This window comes from Monodon monoceros, unplaced genomic scaffold (genome assembly GCF_005190385.1).
Source record: "Monodon monoceros isolate NGI ecotype Baffin Bay Population unplaced genomic scaffold, NGI_Narwhal_1 Super_Scaffold_21, whole genome shotgun sequence".
In the NCBI taxonomy this organism is placed as follows: domain Eukaryota; kingdom Metazoa; phylum Chordata; class Mammalia; order Artiodactyla; family Monodontidae; genus Monodon; species Monodon monoceros.
This window is the reverse complement of record NW_021703778.1, coordinates 142,699,402-142,718,423: the sequence shown is the minus strand read 5'-3', so window position 1 is coordinate 142,718,423 and position 19,022 is coordinate 142,699,402. Positions and strand designations below refer to the sequence as shown.

The following is a 19,022-nucleotide window of genomic DNA, read 5'->3' as shown; positions in this document are numbered from 1 at the left end:
TGGTAGGTTGTCTTTTTGTTTTGTTGATGGTTTCCTTTGCTGTGCATAAGCTTTTTAATTTGATGTAGTCTAATTTGTTTATTTTTGCTTTTGTTTCCTTTGCTTGAGGAGACATATCTAGAAAAATGTGGCTAAGACTGATGTCAAAGAGCATACTGTCTATGTTTTCTTCTAGGAGTTTTATGGTTTCAGGTCTTATGTTCAAGTCTTTACTCCATTTTGAGTTTATTTTTGAGTATGGTGAGAGATAGTGCTCTAGTTTAGTATTTTTGCATGTGGCTGTCCAGTTTTCCCAACACTGTTTATTGAAGAGACTATCCTTTCTCCATTGTATATTCTTTGTTCCTTTGTCATAAATTATTTGTCCATATATGTGTGGGTTTATTTCTGGGCTCTCAATTCTGTTCCATTGATCTATGTATCTGTTTTTCTGCCAACACCATGCTCTTCTGATTACTGTGTCTTTGTAATATAGTTTGAAATCAGGGAGTGTGATACCTTCAGCTTTGTTCTTTTTTCTCAGGATTGCTTTGGCTATTCTGGGTCTTTTGTTATTCCATATAAGTTGTAGAAATTTTTGTTCAATTTTTGTGAAAAATGTCCTTGTTTTTTTTTTATCGGAATTGCACTGAATCTGTAGATTTCTTTAGGTAATATGGACATTCTGGTAATATTAATTTTTTCAATCTATGAACACAGTATATCTTTCCATTTATTTGTGTTTCCTTCATTTCCTTTCAACAGTGTCTTATAGTTTTAGTGTACGCATCTTTTACCTCCTTGGTTAAATTTATTCCTAGGTATTTTATTCTGTTTGTTGCAATTGTAAATGGGATTGTTGTCTTTATTTCTCTATCTGATGATTCATCATTAGTGTATAGAACTGCAATATATTTTTATATATTGATTTTGTATCCTGCAACTTTACTGAATTCATGTATTAGTTCCAAAGGGTTTTTGGTGAAGTCTTTAGGGTTTTCAATATATAATATCATGTCATCTGCAAATAGTGACAGTTTTGCTTCTTCCTTTCCAATTTGGATGACTTATTTTTTTCTTGTCTAATTGCTCTTGCTAGGACTTCTAATACTATGTGGTGAGAGTGGGCATCCTTTTTTGTTCCTGAGTTTAGAGAGCGAGCTTTCAGTTTTTCACTATTGAGTATGTGTTAACTATGGGTTTATCATATATGTCCCTTATTATGTTGAGGTACATTCCTTCTGTACCCACTTTGAGAGTTTTTATTGTAAATGAGTGTTGAATCTTGCCAAATGTTTTTTTTTCTTCTGCATCTGTTGTGATGATCATATAGTTTTATCCTTTGTTTTGTTTATGTGGTATATCATGTTGATTTGCAGATGTTCAACCATCCTTGCATCCCTGGAATAAATCCCACGTGATCATGGTATATGATCTTTATAATGTATTGTTGAATTCAGTTTGCTGGTATTTTGTTGAGGATTTTTGCATCTGTTCATCAGAGATACTGGCCTGTAATTTTCTTTTTTTGTGCGTTGTGTCTGTCTGGTTTTGGTACCAGGGTGATGTTGCCCTCATAGAATGAGTTAGGAAGTGTTCCCTCCACTTCAGATTTTTGGAAGAGTTTGAGAAGGATAGATATTAAGTCTTCTTTGAATTTTTGCCTGTGAATCCACTTGGTTCTGAACTTTTATTTTAGGGGAGGTTTTTGATTACTGTTTCAATCTCTGTACTAGAGATTAGTCTATTCAGATTTTCCATTTCTTCGTGAGTGAGTCTTGGAAGATTTGTCCACGTCTTCTAGGTTGTGCAGTTTGTTAGCATATAGCTGTTCATAATGTTCTTTTATAATCCTTTGTATTTCTGTGATATCCATTGTTATTTCTCCTCTTTCATTTATGATTTTACTTATCAGAACCTTCTCTTTTTCTTAGTGAGTCTAGCTACAGGTTTATCAATTTTGTTTATCTTTTCAGAGAACCAGCTTTTAGTTTCATTGATTTTTCTATTGTCTTTTTAGACTGTATTTCATTTATTTTTGCTCTGATCTTTATTATTTTCTTCCTTCTGTTGATTTTTGGCTTCACTTGTTCTTCTTTTTCTAGTTCCTTTAAGTGTATATTAGATTGTTTATTTGAGATTTTTCTTGTTTCTTGAGGTAGGCCTGTATTGCTATAAACTTCCCTCTTAATCCTGCTTTTGCTGCATCCCACAGGTTTTGGTATATCATATTTTCATTTTCATATGTCTTCAGGTAATTTTTTTTTTTTTTTTTTTTTTGCAGTACGCGGACCTCTCACTGTTGTGGCCTCTCCTGTTGGGGAGCACAGGCTCCGGACGCGCAGGCTCAGCGGCCATGGCTCACAGGCCTAGCCGCTCCGCGGCATGTGGGATCTTCCCGGACCGGGGCACGAATCCGTGTCCCCTGCATCGGCAGGTGGACTCTCAACCACTGCGCCACCAGGGAAGCCCCAGGTAATTTTTTATTTCTCCTTTGATGTCTTTGTTGACCTGATAGTTGTTCTGCAGCATGTTTTTCAGTCTTCATGTTTGTGACTTATCCAGCTTTCTTCTGGTAGTTGATTTCTAGTTTCATACCATTGTGATTGGAAAAGATGTTTGATATAATTTCAGTCTTCTTAAATATCTTGAGATTTGTTTTGTCCCCAACATATGGTCTATCCTTGAAAAAGTTCCATCTGCACTTGAGAAGAATGTATATTCTGCTGCATTTGGATGGAATGTTCTGTACAAATCTATCTAATCCATTTTGTATAATGCTTTATTTAAGGCTGTTGTTTCCTTGTTGACTTTCCATCTGGATGATCTATCCATTGATGTAAGTGGGGTGTTAAAGTCCCCTACTATTACTGTGTTGCTGTCAATTTCTCCCTTTAGGTCTGTTAATAGTTGTTTTATATATTTTGGTGCTCCTATGTTAGGTGTATACATATTAATAACTATTATGTCTTCTCAATTAATTATCTCCTTTATCATTATATACTGTTCATCTTTGTCTCTTGTTACCTTTTTTTTTGGCTTCAAGTCTACTTTGTCTGATATGAGTATGGCTACATTTGCTTTCTTTTGGTTCCCATTTGCTTGGAGTATCATATAACATCTCTTCACTTTGAGCCTATATTTGTCCTTAGAGCTCAGGTGAGTCTCCTGGAGGCGGCATATCATTGGGTCTTGTTTTTTAATCCATTGAAGCACTCTCTGTCTTTTGATTGGTTCCCTCAATCCGTTTAAACATAGAGTAGTTACTGATAGATGAGAACTTGGTATTGCCATTTTATCTTTTGTTTTCTAGTTGCTCTATATCTCCATTGTTTCTTTTTCCTTGTGTTTCCATCTGCCATTTTGGTTTGAGGTTTTCTATGATGTTTTTCTCAGTTTACTCTTTTTAAATATTTTATTTCATGTCTGTGCTCTAGATTTATGTTTTGTGGTTACCAAGAGGTTGTATAAGCTTTCTCTTGGATAAAATAGTCCTTTTTCTGCTGATAGCATCTTATCTTTATTTACCTATATGGGTTTCATCCTTTTCCCCTTGCCTTTTGTGTTTTTGTCATCTCAAATTATCCCTTTTTACATTGCAAGTTTATTACCAAATTGAAGTAGCTAAAGTTATTTTTCTGCTTCCCCCCTGCTTTAAACTTTATGCTATAGTAAAGTGTTTAAAAACCTATTCTGGGGAATTCCCTGGTGGTCCAGTGGTGAGCACTCTGTGCTTTCACTACAGAGGGCCTGGGTTCAATCCCTGGTTGGGAAACTACGATCCTGCAGGCCACGTGGCATGGCCAAAAAGAATAAAAAATAAAAACCTATTCTGATAAAGAGAAAGAGTTGAGATTTTCTGCTTGTGCCTGTCTATTTATTACCTTACTCAAATTTTTGTGTACTCTTGCCTTTTTGTTTCTTGTGGAAGAGCTGCTTTCAGCATTTCTTGTAAGTCAGGTCTACTGTTAATGAACTCCCTTAGCTTTTGTTTGTCTGGTAAAGTCTTTATTTCTCCTTATATCTGCATGGAACTTTGCTGGATAGAGTATTTGAGGGTGATAATTTTTATCTTTCAGTATTTTGAGAGTGTTGTTTTACTCCCTCCTGGCCTGTAGAGTTTCTGTTGAGGAATCTGCCGATAGCCTACTGGATGGTAAGTTACCATCCTTTTTTCCCTGGCTGCCATTAAAATTCTTCGTCATTGACTTTTGACAGTTTTAATACAGTGTGTCTTGGAAGAGGTCTTTTTGCATTGGGCTAATTAAGTGTTCTCTTTGCCTCATGGACTTGTATATCCAGCTCCTTCCCCAGGTTTTGAAAGTTCTCAGCTATAGTTTCTTTAAATAAACTCTTCGCTCCCTTCTCTCTCTTTCTTCTCCTGGGATACCCATTACTCTGTTGCCCTTCCTAAAAAAGTCAGATAGCGCTCATAGAATTTCCTCATTTTTTAAGTATGCACTTCTCTTCCTTCTACTGGTATCACTTCTACACTTCTATCTTTGAGCTCACTAATTCTCTCTTCCCTATGGTCTGCCCTATTTCCAGTGATTTCTAATGCATTCTTCATCTCAGATATTGAGTTCTTCAACTCCCAAATTTCTGTTTGTTTCTTTTTTAGAGTTTCAATATCTTTGGTAAAGTATTCTGTTCATTAATTTTATTTTTGAGTTCACTGAACTGTGTTTCTGAGTTTTCTTGTATCTCATTGAGTTTCTTCATGGCAGCTATTTGAATTCTCTATCAGTTAGATTGCAGTATTCCATGACTTTAAGTTTGGTTTCTGGAGAACTGTCATTTTCTCTTTGTGGTACAGTGTTACTGTGGTGGGTATTCATGGTGCTTGATGAGTTAGTTGTTTATCTACTGATGCATTTGAAGTAGCAAACACCATTCTACTTGATTCTAATGATTCAACAGGTTAGAAATTAAAGGCTTTTCTTCTGTATTCCAGTAGGTGGCACTATAGCACAGGTTTTTGTTTTCTTACCTGAGCTGCCTCTGACTAGAATGGAGAGTTGGCCCTTTATGCCCTCCACTGCCTCTCAGAGGTGTTGACCTGAGCCCTTGTTATGGCTTCTTGTGCCTCTAGGGTCATTGGTGCTGTGCTACTGTCAGTATCACTGGTGTTGCTGCCTGGGGCACCAGGATGGTGGGCTCTTCTGCTGCATGCACGTTCCCCTGAGTGTCAGGCTCTGCTGCTGCAGGGAGAGAGGGAGGCTGGAGGATGGGAGTCAGGATGCATGGGAGCCTCTGCTATGTCTGGTGTTTTAAGCTCCATGGGCTCTGCTGCTGCAGGATTGGAGGAAAGGGGCTGGCATCGTGGGCACCTCAGTGGTTGGAGTGTCAGGGTGCCAGACCCCACTGCCACTGCTGCCCAGTTACCTGTGGCCACAGGTGCCACTGCAGCCAGGAGGCTGGAATTGTATGCACCACCTTCCCTGCTGCTACTGCGTTCTCTGGAATGCCAGGATTGCAGGCACCACCTCCAAGATTCCCCTGTTTCCACCTGTGTGTTCCACTCCACGCACCTTTAGATGAACAGGTGTGTGGAATTCTTTGGCACCCTGGTATGTTGGGTAGAGGCACCTTTGTTGAGCTGTGGGTGTTTTACTGGTTGTAGATTGAAGGGGAGAGACTGTGTCACTTGGCCATGCTGCTGATGTCACAAGACTCCATCTCTTAATGGCAGAATGGCAAGGTCACCTAGCATAAGAGAATGTGGGTTGGGAGATATCTTTGGAAAATATTATCTGTCAGATATATGTAATATATATGCATATATTTGTGTGTGTCTATGTGTATACACAAAGAGAGATAGGTTTTCCCCCCCAAAAGAAAAACATTAGTAAATTAGTCTCAACTCTTTTTCTGTTCTTTTGTAGAAATCAAGGTTTTTCCCCTATCAGTGTTACTTCCTTCTCCTCTCCCCATTACTTTTTAGTAGCACAGATGACTACTATACACAAAAACATATCCTTAGATCAGGTAACTGCTTCAGGCAAAATGGCAAGTCTAACCACTTCCTTACCTTAGTAAGTGAACTTTTATAAAGAGGAGAGTAGTTTGGCTTCTCATCGTTCATAGCTAATCAAAAATTAGAGAATAGGGTATCTTCCCTATAATTTAGATGTTATATGTGATCTCAGTTTACTGGGGTTTTGCTAGAGCCCTTTAGCAGATTACCAATCCTTTTTATAGTGCCCTTTTTCCTGAACTGCAGCTAATAACTTTTTTTTTTTTACCACTCCCATGTTGCTTTTTGCTATTGGAGGAGCATCATGTTGTATGCTTGAAATTATATTAGTAGATAGCCAGGTGCAATTTTGAATGTAACACAAAGACTTTGGAATTGCCGTGGTGGTTGTTCTCTTAATGTAGCTAAAGGCCAGAGAGAGAAGGTGCCTCATATTGTGGTTAACCTCAGTTTGCTCTAATGTAGTTAGGTTAACAGAAAGTTTCAGCCAAAGGGTGAAATTCCTGAGAGGGCAGACTGCAGAAGCAGGAAGAACTACAATCCTGCAGCCTGTGGAACAAAAACCACATTCACAGAAAGATAGACAAGATGAAAAGGCAGAGAGCTATGTACCAGATGAAGGAACAAGTAAAAACCCCAGAAAAACAACTAAATGAAGTGGAGATAGGCAACCTTCCAGAAAAAGAAATCAGAATAATTATAGTGAAGATGATCCAGGACCTTAGAAAAAGAATGGAGGCAAAGATCAAGAAGATGCAAGAAATGTTTAAGAAAGACCTAGAAGATTTAGAGAACAAAAACCTAGAATAATTAAAGAACAAACAAACAGAGATGAACAATACAATAACTGAAATGAAAACTACACTAGAAGGAATCAATAGCAGAACAACTGAGGCAGAAGAATGGATAAGTGACCTGGAAGACAGAATGGTGGAATTCACTGCTGTGGAACAGAATAAAGAAAAAAGGATGAAAAGAAATGAAGACAGCCTAAGAGACCTCTGGGACAACATTAAATGCAACAACACTTGCATTATAGGGCTCCCAGAAGAAGAAGAGAGAGAGAAAGGACCAGAGAAAATATTTGAAGAGATTATAGTCGAAAACTTCCCTAACATGGGAAAGGAAATAGCCACCCAAGTCCAGGAAGTGCAGAGTCCCAGGCAGGATAAACACAAGGAGAAACCTGCTGAGACACATAATCAAATTGGCAAAATTAAAGACAAAGAAAAATTTTTGAAAGCAACAAGGGAAAAAGGACAAATAACATACAAAGGAAATCCCATAAGGTTAACAGCTGATTTCTCAGCAGAAAGTCTACAAGCCAGAAAGGAGTGGCATGAAATATTTAAAGTGATGAAAGGGAAGAACCTACAACCAACATTACCCTACCCAGCAAGGATCTCATTTGATTCAATGGAGAAATCAAAAGCTTTACAGACAAGCAAAAGCTAAGAGAATTCAGCACCACCAAACCAGCTCTACAACAAATGCTAAAGGAACTTCTCTAAGTGGGAAACACAAGAGAAGAAAAGGACCTACAAAAACAAACCCATAACAATTAAGAAAATGGTAATAAGAACATACATAACAATAATTACCTTAAACATGAATGGATTAAGTGCTCCAGCCAAAAGACACAGGCTTGCTGAATGGATACAAAAACAAGACCCATCTATATGCTGTCGACAAGAGACCCACTTCAGATGTAGGGACACATACAGACTGAAAGTGAGGGCATGGAGAAAGGTATTCCATGCAAATGGAAATCAAAAGAAAGCTGGAGTAGAAATACTCATATCAGATAAAATAGACTTTAAAAGAAAGAATGTTACAAGAGACAAGGAAGGACACTACATAATGGTCAAGGAATCAATCCAAGAAGAATATATAAAAATAATAAATATATATGCACCCAACAGAGGAGCACCTCAATACATAAGGCAACTGCTAACAGCTATAAAAGAGGAAATCGACAGTAATACAATAAAATGGGGGGGGGATTTAACACCTCACTTAAACCATTGGACAGATTATCCAAACAGAAAATTAATAAGGAAACAGAAGCTTTTAATGACACAATAGACCAGATAGATTTCATTGATATTTACAGGACATTCCATCCAAAACCAGCAGATTACACTTTCTTCTCAAGTGCGCACAGAACATTCTCCAGGATATATCACATCTTGGGTCACAAATCAAGCCTCAGTAAATTTAACAAAATTGAAACCATATCAAGCATCTTTTCTGACCACAGCACTATGAGATTAGAAATCAATTACATGGAAAAATACGTAACAAACACATGGAGGCTAAACAATATGTTACTAAATATCCAAGAGATCACTGAAGAAATCAAAGAGGAAATCAAAAAATACCTAGAGACAAATGACAATGAAAACAAGACGATCCAAAACTTATGGGATGCAGCAAAAGCAGTTCTAAGAGGGAAGTTTATAGCAATACAAGCCTACCTCAAGAAACAAGAAAAATCTCAAATAAACAATCTAACCTTAAGCCTAAAGGACTAGAGAAAGAAGAACAAACAAAACCAAAAGTTAACAGAAGGAAAGAAATAAAGATTAGAGCACAAATAAATGAAATAGAAACAAAGAAAACAATAGCAAAGATCAATAAAACTAAAAGCTGGTTCTTTGAGAAAATAAACAAAATTGATAAACCATTAACCAGACTCATCAAGAAAAAGAGGGAGAGGGGAGACAGTGCTTCGCTGCCGGAAGTTAAGGGGTCCTGCATGCTAAAGGAAAAATAAGCTTGATTGCAGTTCTACACTCTAAAATCAATTCTGATACTATATAACACCTTTGGACCTCGTACACTGACCTCCTCGGTCCCTAGCCCTTACTGATTAGGTTGGTGTGGAAAAACTGGGGCTTTGATCAAGCAAATGATAAAAGCCACATAAGGAAGATCCTTAACAGTTATTTCTCAACAATTATATAGTCAACTGATGTAACAATGGTACTAATATTGGGACGAAGACTAAACAGAGAGGATCTCAGAGTGCGTGATTCACCAGCAACAAAGCGTAAAGTTTTTGAAATGGACCCTAAATCTCTGACAGGCCGTGAGTTTTTTGACTTCTCTTCAGGATCATCCCATGCTGAAAACATACTCCAGATATTTAATGAATTCCGAGGTAGTCGTTTTTTCACAGATGTTATCATTTGTGTGGAAGGAAAAGAATTTCCTTGCCATAGAGCTGTTCTCTCAGCCTGTAGTAGCTACTTCAGAGCTATGTTTTGTAATGACCACAGGGAAAGCCGAGAAATGTTGGTTGAGATCAATGGTATTTTAGCTGAAGCTATGGAATGTTTTTTGCAGTATGTTTATACTGGAAAAGTGAAGATCACTACAGAAAATGTACAGTATCTCTTTGAAACATCAAGCCTTTTTCAGATTAGTGTTCTCCGTGATACATGTGCCAAGTTCTTGGAGGAGCAACTTGATCCTTGCAATTGCTTAGGAATCCAGCGCTTTGCTGATACCCATTCCCTCAAAACACTCTTCACAAAAGGCAAGCATTTTGCATTACAGACTTTTGAGGATGTGTCCCAGCATGAAGAATTTCTTGAGCTTGACAAAGATGAACTTATTGATTATATTTGTAGTGATGAACTTGTCATTGGCAAAGAGGAGATGGTTTTTGAAGCTGTCATGCGTTGGGTCTATCGTGCTGTTGATCTGAGAAGACCACTGTTACATGAGCTCCTGACACATGTGAGACTCCCTCTGTTGCATCCCAACTACTTTGTTCAAACAGTTGAGGTGGACCAACTGATCCAGAATTCTCCTGAGTGTTACCAGCTGTTGCATGAAGCAAGACGGTACCACATACTTGGGAATGAAATGATGTCCCCAAGGACAAGGCCACGCAGGTCAACTGGCTATTCTGAGGTGATAGTTGTCGTTGGAGGCTGTGAACGAGTTGGAGGATTTAATCTTCCATACACTGAGTGCTATGATCCTGTGACAGGAGAGTGGAAGTCTTTGGCTAAGCTTCCAGAATTTACCAAATCAGAGTATGCGGTCTGTGCTCTAAGGAATGACATTCTTGTTTCAGGTGGAAGAATCAATGGCCGTGATGTCTGGATTTATAACTCACAGTTGAATATTTGGATCAGAGTTGCTTCTCTAAATAAAGGCAGATGGCGTCACAAAATGGCTGTCCTCCTTGGTAAAGTATATGTTGTTGGAGGCTATGATGGGCAAAACAGACTTAGCAGTGTAGAATGTTATGATTCCTTTTCAAATCGATGGACTGAAGTTGCCCCCCTTAAGGAAGCAGTGAGTTCTCCTGCCGTGACTAGCTGTATAGGCAAATTGTTTGTGATTGGTAGAGGACCTGATGATAATACTTGTTCTGATAAGGTTCAATCTTATGATCCAGAAACCAATTCTTGGCTACTTCGTGCAGCTATCCCAATTGCCAAGAGGTGTATAACAGCCGTATCCTTAAACAACCTGATATATGTTGCTGGTGGACTGACCAAGGCAATATACTGTTATGATCTCGTTGAAGATTACTGGATGCATGTACAGAATACATTCAGCCGACAGGAAAACTGTGGTATGTCTGTATGTAATGGTAAAATATATATCCTGGGTGGAAGACGGGAAAATGGAGAAGCCACAGACACTATTCTCTGTTATGATCCTGCAACAAGTATCATCACAGGGGTAGCTGCAATGCCCAGGCCAGTGTCCTATCATGGATGTGTGACTATTCATAGATACAATGAGAAATGCTTTAAGCTCTAAAACCAGGATACCTCACCCAAGAAGCCACAGCAATCCAAGATGAGAGGTTTTAAAAACTCCAGAGTGGGAACTTGACATATCTCCTTTTTGCAATATGCACAGAAAAGTAAAAATAATAATTGTCGTGCCTTTCTCCCCAAAATGTCAATCTTTCAAACTGTAATAAAGCCTTTTCTGTAAAAAAAGAAAAAGAGGGAGAGGACTCAAATCAACAAAATTAGAAATGAAAAAGAAGTTACAACAGACACCACAGAAATACAGCACGTCCTAAGAGACTACTACAAGCAACTCTATGCCAATAAAACTGACAACCTGGAAGAAATGGACAAATTCTTAGAAAGGCAAAACCTTCCAAGACTGAATGAGGAAGAAATAGACAACATGAACAGACCAATCACAAGTAATGAAATTGAAACTGTGATTAAAAATCTTCCAACAAACAAAGGTCCAGGACCAGATGGCTTCACAGGTGAATTCTATGAAACATTTAGAGAAAGAACTAACACCCATCCTTCTCAAACTTTTCCAAAAAATTGCAGAAGAAGGAACACTCCCAAACTCATTCTATGAGGCCACCATCACCCTGATACCAAAACCAGACAAAGACACTACAAAAAAAGAAAATTACAGACCAATATCACTGATGAATATAGATGCAAAAATCCTCAACTGAATACTAGCAAACAGAATCCAACAGCACATTAAAAGGATCATACACCATGATCAAGTGGGATTTATCCCAGGGATGCAAGGATTCTTCAATGTATGCAAATCAATCAATGTGATACACCATATTAACAAATTGAAGAATAAAAACCATATGATCATCTCAATAGATGCAGAAAAAGCATTTGACAAAATTCACCACCCTTTATGATAAAGACACTCCAGATAGTGGGCATAGAGGGAACCTACCGCCACATAATAATAAAGGCCATATACAACAAGCCCACAGCAAACATCATTCTCAATGGTGAAAAATTGAAAGCATTTCCTCTAAGATCAGGTATAAAACAAGCATGTCCACTCTTGCCACTATTATTCAGCATAGTTTTGGAAGGCCTAGCCATGGCAATCAGAGAAGAAAAAGAAATAAAAGGAATACAAATTGGAAAAGAAGAAGTAAAACTGTCACTGTTTGCAGGTGACATGATACTATACATAAAGAGTCCTAAAGATGCGACCCGAAAACTACTAGATCCAATCAATGAATTTGGTAAAGTTGCAGGATACAAAATTAATGTACAGAAATCTCTTGCATTCCTATACACTAATGATGAAAAATCTGAAAAAGAAATTAAGGAAACACTCCCATTTACCATTGCAACAAAAAGAATAAAATACCTAGGAATAAACCTACCTAGAGAGACAAAAGACCTGTATGCAGAAAACTATGACACTGATGAAAGAAATTAAAGATGATACAAATAGATAGAGAGATATACCATGTTCTTTGATAGGAAGAATCAATATTGTGAAAATGACTATACTACCCAAAGTAATCTACAGATTCAGTGCAATCCCTATCAAATTACCAACAGCATCTTTTACAGAACTAGAACAAAAAATCTTAAAATTTGTATGGAGACACAAAAGACCCTGAATAGCAAAAGCAGTCTTGAGGGAAAAAAACAGAGCTGGAGGAATCAGACTTTCTGACTTCAGACTATACTACAAAGCTACAGTAATCAAGACAGTATGGTACTGGCACAAAAGCATAAATATAGATTAATGGAACAGGATAGAAAGTCCAGAGATAAACCCACACACCGTTGGTCAACTAATCTATGACAGGCTAGGCAAGGATATACAATGGAGAAAAGACAGTCTCTTCAATAAGTGGTGCAGGGAAAACTGGACTGCTACATGTAAAAGAATGAAATTAGAACACCCCTAGCACCATACACAAAAATAAACCTAAAATGGATTAGAGATCTAAACGTAAGACTGGACACTAGAAAACTCTTAGAGGAAAACATAGGAAGAACACTCTTTGACATAAATCACAGCAAGATCTTTTTTGATCCACCTCCTAGAGTAATGGAAATAAAAACAAAAATAAACAAATGGGACCTAATGAAACTTAAAAGCTTTTTCACAGCAAAGGAGACTACAAACAAGATGAAAAGTCAACCCTCAGAATGGGAGAAAGTATTTGCAAATGAATTAATGGCAAAGGATTAATCTCCAAAATATATAAACAGCTCATGCAGCTCAATATTAAAGAAACAAACAACCCAATCAAAAAGGGGGCAGAAGACTTAAATAGACATTTCTCCAAAGAAGATATACAGGTGGCCGAGAAGCACATGAAAAGCTGCTGAACATCACTAATTATTAGAGAAATGCAAAGCGAAACTACAGTGAGGTATCACCTCACACCAGTTAGAATGGGCATCATCAGAAAATCTATAAACAACAAACGCTGGAGAGGATGTGGAGAAGAGGGAACCCTCTTTCCCTGTTGGTGGGAATGTAAATTGATACAGCCACTATGGAGAACAGTATGGAGGTTCCTTAAAAAACTAAAAATAGAACTACCATATGACACAGTAATCCCACTACTGGGCATATACCTAGAGAAAACCATAATTCAAAAAGACACATGCACCCCAATATTCATTGCAGCACTATTTACAATAGCCAGGTCATGGAAGCAACCTAAATGCCCAATGACAGACAAATGGATAAAGAAGATGTGGTACATATATACAATGGAATAATACTCAGCCATGAAAAGGAACAAAAGTGGGTCATTTGTAGAGACGTGGATGGATCTAGAGACTGACATACAGAGTGAAGTAAGGCAGAAAGAGAAAAACAAGTATATATTAACACATATATGTGGAACCTAGAATAATGGTATAGATGAACCTGTTGGCAGGGCAGAAATTGAGACGCAGATGTAGAGAGCAAACGTGTGGACATCAAGGGGGGAAAGTGGCCAGGGGTGTGTGTGATAAATTGGGATATTGGGATTGACATATATACACTAGTATGTATAAAATGGATAAGTAATAAGAACCTGCTATATAAAAAATATAAATAAAATTCAAAAAAACAAAAAGAGTGAAATTCCTAATTTTGTCCACCTCCAAGGTAACCCTGCTTTCTACTTGCCAATTACAACTCCAGACACACGTGTGTCCCTCAGTATTCTTTTAGCATACAGTGCTTCCCAAACTCTGTGTCCCACTTCCACACTTTTCGGTAATATCTGTGTACCAATTTACTATCTATATTAATTTTCTATTGTTGTGGTAACAAATTACCACAAAGTTGGTGGCTTAAAAACAGTACAATTTTTTATTTTACACTTCTGAATCTGATGTGGGTCTCACTGGACTAAGATCAGGGTGGTCTCATGGCTGTGCTCCTTTCTGGAGGCCCTAGGGGAGAATCTGTTTCCTTGCCTTCCCTGACTTTTAGAGGCCACCCGCGTTCATTGGCTTTTAGCCACTTCCTCTATGTGCAAAGCCAGCAATGGAGGTTAATCCTTCTCACATCTCATTGTGTCACTCTGGCCTTTTCTTCTGCCTTCCTTTTCCACTTTTAAGGGCCCTGGTGATTACATTAGGACCACCAGATCATCCAGGATAATTTTCCTATTTTAAGGTCAACTGTTAGCTATCTAAATTCCATCTGCAACCTTAATTCCTTTTTGCCGCATAAGATAACATATTCACAGTTTCCAGTGATTAGAACGTGGACATCTCTTGCGGCGGGGGCAGGTGGCACAGCACTGGAGGAGGTATTATTTTGTCTGCCACAAGGAGAGTTTTGTTATTTTGGAGAAGTCCTATCTGAGAAGTCTTATCACCAATATGATAGGAAAAAGGTGGAAATATCTCAGAAATAACAATCATCATCATCACAATCTTCCATTAAGAAATAAGACATCTTGGGGCTTCCCTGGTGGCACAGTGGTTGAGAATCTGCCTGCTAATGCAGGGGACACGGGTTCGAGCCCTGGTCTGGGAGGATCCCACATGCCGCGGAGCAACTAAGCCCGTGAGCCATGGCCGCTGAGCCTGCGCGTCTGGAGCCTGTGCTCCGCAACAAGAGAGGCTGCGATAGTGAGAGGCCCGCGCATCGTGATGAAGAGTGGCCCCCACTTGCCACAACTAGAGAAAGCCCTCGCACAGAAACGAAGACCCAGCACAGCCAAAATAAATAAAAAATAAAAAAAATAAAAAAAAGAAATAAGACATCTTAAATATATTTGAAATGTAAATGATATACAATTGATATATATCAGTTCACTAAAATACTTAATGATATAAAGCCATCTACAAGTCACCACTTAACACTTAAAATCTTTTCAGCCCGAATAACATCCAAAGAAATACGAATCAATGAAATTTTTCTTTTTTTTAACATCTTTATTGGAGTATAATTGCTTTACAATGGTGTATTAGTTTCTGCTGTATAACAAAGTGAATCAGCTTTACATATACATGTATCCCCATTTCTCCTTCCTCTTGTGTCTCCCTCCCACCCTCCCTATACCACCCCACTAGGTGGACACAAAGCACCGAGCTGATCTCCCTGTGCTATGCAGCTGCTTCCCACTAGCTATCTCTTTTACATTTGGTAGTGTATATATGTCCATGCCACTCTCTCACTTCGTCCCAGCTTACTCTTCCCCCTCCCCATGTCCTCAAGTCCATTCTCTACATCTGCGTCTTTATTCCTGTCCTGCCCCTAGGTTCCTCAGAACGTTTTTTTTTTCTTTTAGAATCCATATGTATGCGTTAGCGTACGGTATTTGTTTTTCTCTTTCTGACTTACTTCACTCTGTATGACAGTCTCTAGGTCTATCCACCCCACTACAAATAACTCAGTTTCGTTTCTTTTTATGGCTGAGTAATATTCCATTGTATATATGTGCCACATCTTCTTTATCCATTCATCTGTCGATGGACACTTAGGTTGCTGCCGTGACCTGGCTATTGTAAATAGAGCTTCAATGAACGTTGTGGTACATGACTCTTTTTGAATTATGTTTTTCTCAGGTACCCAGAAGTGTGATTGCTGGGTCATACTGTAGTTCTATTTTTAATTTTTTAAGGAACCTCCATACTGTTCTCCATAGTGGCTATATCAATTTACATTCCCACCAACAGTGCAAGAGGGTCCCCTTTTCTCCACACCCTCTCCAGCATTTATTGTTTCTAGATTTTTTGATGCTTGCCATTCTGATTGGTGTGAGGTGATACCTCATTGTAGTTTTGATTTACATTTCTCTAATGATTAGTGATGTTGAGCATCCTTTCATGTGTTTGTTGGCAATCTGTATATCTTCTTTGGAGAAATGTCTGTTTAGGTCTTTGGCCCATTTCTGGATTGTGTTGTTTGTTTTTTTGATATTGAGCTGCATGAGCTGCTTATATATTTTCGAGATTAATCCTTTGTCCATTGATTCGTTTGCAAATATTTTCTCCCATTTTGAGGGTGGTCTTTTCATCTTTTTATGGTTTCCTTTTCTGTGCAAAAGCTTTTAAATTTCATTAGGTCCCATTTGTTTATTTTTTTTTATTTCCATTTTTCTAGGAGGTGGGTCAAAAAGGATCTTGGTGTAGTTTATGTCATAGAGTGTTCTGCCTATATTTTCCTCTAAGAGTTTTATAGTGTCTGCCCTCACATTTAGGTCTTTAACTCCCTACAGTGTTAGGGAGTCTTCTAATTTCATTCTTTAACAGGTAGCTGTCCAGTTTTCTCAGCACTACTTATTGAAGAGGCTTTTCTCCATTGTATATTCTTGCCTCTTTTATCAAAGATAAGGTGACCATATGTGCATGGGTTTATCTCTGGGCTTTCTATCCTGTTCCATTGATCTATATTTCTATTTTTGTGCCAGTACCATACTGTCTTGATTACTGTATCTTTGTAGTATAGTCTGAAGTCAGGGAGCCTGATTCCTCCAGATCCATTTTTCTTTCTCAAGATTGCTTTTGCTATTCGGAGTCTTTTGTGTTTCCATACAAATTGTGAAGTTTTTTGTTCTATTTCTGTGAAAAATGCCATTGGTAGTTTGATAGGTATTGCACTGAACCTGTAGATTGCTTTGGTTAGTATGGTCATTTTCACAATGTTGATTCTTCCAATCCAAGAACGTGGTATTTCACTCCATCTGTTTGTATCATCTTTAATTTCTTTCATCAGTGTCTTATAGTTTTGTGCATACAGGTCTTCTGTCTCCCTAGGTAGGTTTATTCCTAGGTATTTTATTCTTTTTGTTGCAATTGTAAATGGGAATGTTTACTTAATTTCTTTTTCAGATTTTTCATCATTAGTGTATAGGAATGCAGGAGATTTATGTGCATCAATTTTGTATCCTGCAGCTTTACCAAATACATTGATTAGCTCTAGTAGTTTTCTGGTAACATCTTTAGGATTCTCTATGTATAGTATCATGTCATCTGCAAATAGTGACAGTTTTACTTCTTCTTTTCCAATTTGGATTCCTTTTATTTCCTTTTCTTCTCTGATTGCTGTGGCTAAAACTTCCAAAACTATGTTGAATAATAGTGCTGAGAGTGGGCAACCTTGTCTTGTTCCTGATCTTAGAGGAAATGTTTTCAGTTTTTCACCATTGAGAATGATGTTGCCTGTGGGTTAGTCGTATATGGCCTTTATTGTGTTGAGGTAGGTTCCCTCTATGCCTACTTTCTGGAGAGTTTTTATCATAAATGGGTGCTGAATTTTGTCAAAAGCTTGTTCTGCATCTATTGAGATGATCATATGGTTTTTATCCTTCAATTTGTTAATATGGTGTATCACATTGATTGATTTGCGTATACTGAAGAATCCTTGCATCACTGGGATAAATCCCATTTGATCATGGTATATGATCCTTTTAATGTGCTGTTGGATTCTGTTTGTTAGTATTTTGTTGAGGATTTTTGCATTGATGTTCATCAGTGATATTGGCCTGTAGTTTTCTTTTTTGTGACATATTTGTGTAGTTTTGGTATCAGTGTGATGGTGGCCTCATAGAATGAGTTTGGGAGTGTTCCTCCGTCTGCTGTATTTTGGAAGAGTTTGGGAAAGATGGATGTTAGCTCTTCTCTAAATGTTTGATAGAATTTGCCTGTGAAGCCATCTGGTCCTGGGCTTTTGTTTGTTGGAAGATTTTAAATCACAGTTTCAGTTTCAATGCTTGTGATTGGTCTGTTTATATTTTCTATTTCTTCCTGGTTCAGTCTCGGAAGGTTGTCCTTTTCTAAGAATTTGTCCATTTCTTCCAGGTTGTCCACTTTATTGGCATGAAATTGTAGTAATCTCTCATGATCCTTTGTATTTCTGCAGTGTCAGTTGTTACTTCTCCTTTTTCATTTCTAATTCTATTGATTTGAGTCTTCTCTCTTTTTTTCTTAATGAGTCTGGCTAATGGTTTATCAAATTTGTTTTTCTTCTGAAAGAACCAACTTTTAGTTTTATTGATCTTTGCTATTGTTGCCTTCATTTCTTTTTCATTTATTTCTGATCTGATATTTATGATTTCTTTCCTTCTGCTAACTTTGGGTTTTTGTTGTTCTTCTTTCTCTAATTGCTTTAGGTGTAAGGTTAGGTTGTTCATTTGAGGTGTTTCTTGTTTCTTGAGGTAGGATTGTATTCCTATAAAATTCCCTCTTTGAACTGCTTTTGCTGCATCCCACAGGTTTTGGGTTGTCATGTTTTCATTGTCATTTGTTTCTAGATATTTTTTGATTTCCCCTTTGATTTCTTCAGTGATCTCTTGATTATTCAGTAGTGTATTGTTTAGCCTCCTTTTGTTTGTATTTTTTACAGTTTTTTTTTTTTCCTGTAATTGATGTCTAGTCTCATAGCATTGTGGTCAGAAAAGATACTTGATATGATTTCACGTTTCATAAATATACTAAGCCTTGATTTGTGACCCGAGATATGATCTATCCTGGAGAATGTTCCATGAGCACTTGAGAGGAAAGTGTATTCTGTTGGTTTTGGATGGAATGTCCTATAAATATCAATTAAGTCCATCTTGTTTAATGTGTCATTTAAAGCTTGTGTTTCCTTATTTATTTTCATTTTGGATGGTCTGTCCATTGGTGAAAGTGGTGTGTTAAAATCCCCTACTATTATTGTGTTACTGTCAATTTCCCCTTTTATGGCTGTTAGCATTTGCCTTATGTATTGAGTTGCTCCTATGTTGGGTGCATAAATATTTACAATTGTTATATCTTCTTGGATTGATCCCTTGATCATTGTGTAGTGTCCTTCTTTGTCTCTTGTAATAGTCTTTATTTTAAAGTCTATT

At 37.7% G+C, this 19,022-nt stretch overlaps 1 pseudogene across 1 annotated transcript; it reads left to right on the top strand.

Annotated features, from left to right (window-relative positions):
• Positions 1–8,841: 8,841 nt before the first annotated feature.
• LOC114904561 lies at positions 8,842–10,921 on the top strand (annotated as a pseudogene). The gene has a single exon (XR_003795985.1). The product of XR_003795985.1 is annotated as a kelch-like protein 24 pseudogene (transcript).
• The last annotated feature ends 8,101 nt before the right edge of the window (positions 10,922–19,022 follow it).